Below are 3,689 nucleotides of genomic sequence, written 5' to 3'. Positions count from 1 at the left end.
CCTTCAGCAGGAGCACAGATAAGTACAGATAATGTAAAATATAGGACAGGATGATATAATTAATTACCAGAAGTTACAGTCAAGCAGCGAGTAGTAGGGTTAAAGACTGCTCTGAATCTTAGTTCCTTATACAGCACAATTATATTGTGATATAATTACTGAAGCAGCTCAGCATTATAAAAATGAATTTGAAGTGAAAATATTTAAACTGATGTCGAAATATTAGTAATTGTTTCTGTTACCTCAGACTTCTTCCTGTCAACAAAGTGTAGCTAACACCCGGTGAAAAGCATAACCCCGCTCCTGCTACAATAAAATAAAAAAAATCCACTAAAGTGGGCGGAGCCAAGAGACACTGCCAAAGGGTGGAGCTGAGTGGAGAGGGTAAGAAGTGATCAAAAAGTAAACAAAACTTTGTCGCCATATTTATTTACCTTTCACACCTCTAGCAACTTTTATCAAAACACCAACAAGTTACAAATCTAGCGAGTCTCTTTCTGTGTTGTTGGGGTGTTTTATGGCGAGCCAGCAGCGAGTGCTGCCGCAAGCCCCTCGGATGACTGCGTCTGGCCATGCGTCAACCCCATACCTTCGCCGATAGTCAGAGCAGAGAAGATCCATTCTACTCCGTGTTCACATTGCATGTAAATCACACATTTACTAAGCTGAGCAATGTTCAGTATTTGCCGTGGACACGCTCTACTTGCTATTCCAACTCCGCGTGTCTCCGAGAAAACCTCTTATACGCGAACGCATTTATGTGGCGAAGTTGTACCAAGCACCGTTCGACCAAAGGTGCTTGATAGGTAAAATAACACAGAGTTAAACAAATTTATACAAAAATGTGAAAACGCACGCAGAAATATAGAGATAGAACTCTAAATAACCTATTCAGACAGTTTTTAAAACGTTGATTTGAGGGTTAGTTGCACTTCTGGCCAATAGACGTTATTTCAGTTGGGTGAAAATAGACGGTTATAGTTTAACTTTTTACCCTGCAAGCTTTTTATCCTGTGTGCGATCCGGCAGGGTTGCACTGACCCCACGTGAGGTTTTACAAGTTTTTTTTCTGTGTGACAGTCTGACGGGACACCTACACCTCCCCTTCCTCCCCGCTGTCCGACCATGACATCTGCTGTGGGAGGGTTCATTAAATGAAAGCAATTTATTCCAGTGGTCGGAGTAATTCGATACCCTTATCCCACTGTCGTGTATCTGCATTGGATTTCCGTGGCATAGAAAGATACACAGTCTTATGTAAATCGTGCTGCAGCATCTCCAGCTAAGCAGCACTGCATCACAGTGACAGAATCCCTTGGATATGAGACGCCAAACCAAAGTTCATTAGTCCCAGGTGTTCATTCTGCATGACCGGGTCAGTGGCTGAGTGGTGTCAAAGAAGCGGATGTTCCTATCAGTGGTGTCACTTAGTATATGTGTGGCTCATGAGTCAGCCAGACGAGGATGAGCCTGGACTTGAGGTTGAGCGATTGCACGACGGTGTGGGTCTTGTTCGGTTGTTTGGCACTTTAGGGGATGGTATGTGTGGTATTCGCGTGGGCGAGCAGTTAGTTCAGAGGGTATGTCCCATTCTTTTCCCATCTGTCAGGAGTGGTAAGTGTGAATGTGGGCCTGTGCAAGTATTTGCATAGTGTGGATTCCTGGTGTGCATGCTGCATGTGGGAGCAGAGAGAAAGCACCTGGCTGAGGGGTGAGTCAGAGACCCAGGTAATCGCTCTGACATTTAATTCTAATGGAGTACTTGGAAGATAATGGTACCAAACCAGCATAAGCAAGATATGCATGTACTCACACAAACACACACACACAGCCCTCCCCAACACTTACCACTGTAAAAAGCTGTGCTTAAGATCCTGACTCATACACATTAAGGCAAAAAAAAAAAAATTGCGGAGGTGGGAAAAGTGTATTGAAGCCCCAGACAAGATGACAGTCAAAAGGACACGGTGCAGGCGCTAACAGAAGGTAGACAGCGAACGCGAAGGAGAGAGGGATGGAGAGGGTAAAGAGGTGTCTAATGCACGGAGGAGCTGATTGGCTTCCTTGAAGACATGGTGAAAGTTAGAAAGAAATGGAAAGTGAGTCTGTAGTTCCTGCAGCGGAGAAGCGCGCTCGAAAACTCTGAGAAGTGAAGTATTTCACTTCGGAGGAAGAGAGGTGAATATTCAATTGCGAGTAATATCGAGGTTCAAGAGTTGAGTGGGCAGTTTCGCGTTTCCAGTAGGTCTTTGATTGCTGCTTATTAGAAAAGCTGAAGATGTTAATGTATTAAGTTTTGCTAAGTACAGATGTTTTAGCCAAACATACAAATAATAGTAATCATGATAACAATTGTCATAAACACTCAAAATAAGAATATTAATGTTATCCTCACCACTGTTAAGGATTAGTCTCACAGCAATTTCCAACCTCATGCTGTGGACCGCCTCTCTGGAAACAGGAAAATCCACAACCTCTTTTGACAGGATTTTTTCTGCAAACTGAAATGAACAGCTTCATTTAATGTCTTTAAATTTAAGTAACAAAGTAAGTAATTCACTGTACATGTCTCAAAATATATATCAAAATCCTAAAGTCATACACTGTGTGACAATATGTCCGCACCTTCAGTGAAAATACACCACATGATGAGCTATCCTGTTGTTTTGGATGCTTGACTGTGTCACATGTCCAACGTGAGACATTGCACCCCTTCTTCCTCATAAATGCCCTGTAAATATAGATATATTAATAAGAACAACTTTATTTGATTTTCATACTTGAGTTAAAGTTAAATTTTTAACCATACCTTGTGATTTGCAAGCATTTCTGGATGTCTTGTTTTGATTCCCCCAGTGGATTCAAGAACAAAGACTTTTTGTCTTGTGGGTAGATCACCTAGAAAGTGGGCATTCGACAGTTTTCATGTGGTTTTTGTCTATGTGATAAGTATGATATAGATTGTTTTTAGAGTATAAAAACATTTATTACCACTAAAGTCCAGTGGTGGTGTTGATTGTTGATTCCCAGAATTATTTCATAATTCATTGGGTTCATCTGTGAATAATAAAAAAAACATAGATTTTTTCATATCAAGAACAAAATATGTTTAGTAACACACACACATAGCACTGAGATTATACTTTTTTATAGGTGATACAGAAAAATCTGTAAAATCATATAAAAGTCAAAACATTTTCTTTTCATCGATTCAAAAATACTAATAACACATGGAAGAGTAACACAGAAGCACAGTGGAATGTGTAAGATCTACCTTTTTTAATGTAGGACTTTTTCCCTGCCACATTGCTGTCATTGCAAATGAATCTATGAACACAGCCTGTCCTGTGTTCTTGCTGTTGTATTCCTTCACGATGACGGCCAGAAATGCATTAATAGACTGCAAATGTATTACAAGAAAAAAGATTAGTTAAATACTGTAACAGCTGTGATATTTGAAAACAATTGATTGGAGCAACAGCACCACGTGATTTTTGACTTTCTAGAAAACACCGTATGTGTTTATATTGTAAGGTGCATTGTTAGATGTAAAATCTGCAACATATTTGTAACTTGGAAGATACACATTTAAACAGAGCATACATTACATAAAGATAATCACATCAACAGTAATATTTATTATAACCATCTTAGATTTCAAAATATCAAATAATTAATTGCTTCAAACG

At 39.7% G+C, this 3,689-nt stretch overlaps 1 long non-coding RNA gene across 1 annotated transcript; it reads right to left on the bottom strand.

The window, feature by feature from the left end:
• Positions 1–2,287: 2,287 nt before the first annotated feature.
• On the bottom strand, positions 2,288–3,251 carry LOC114147599 (uncharacterized). Its single transcript, XR_003596083.1, has 4 exons — positions 2,992–3,251; positions 2,810–2,898; positions 2,626–2,731; positions 2,288–2,501 (listed from the first exon to the last, which is right to left on the bottom strand). It is a non-coding gene; the product is annotated as an uncharacterized LOC114147599 (long non-coding RNA).
• Between the last annotated feature and the right edge of the window lie 438 nt (positions 3,252–3,689).

Source organism: Xiphophorus couchianus, chromosome 7 (assembly GCF_001444195.1).
Source record: "Xiphophorus couchianus chromosome 7, X_couchianus-1.0, whole genome shotgun sequence".
In the NCBI taxonomy this organism is placed as follows: domain Eukaryota; kingdom Metazoa; phylum Chordata; class Actinopteri; order Cyprinodontiformes; family Poeciliidae; genus Xiphophorus; species Xiphophorus couchianus.
This window is presented reverse-complemented; position numbering and strand designations above follow the sequence as displayed.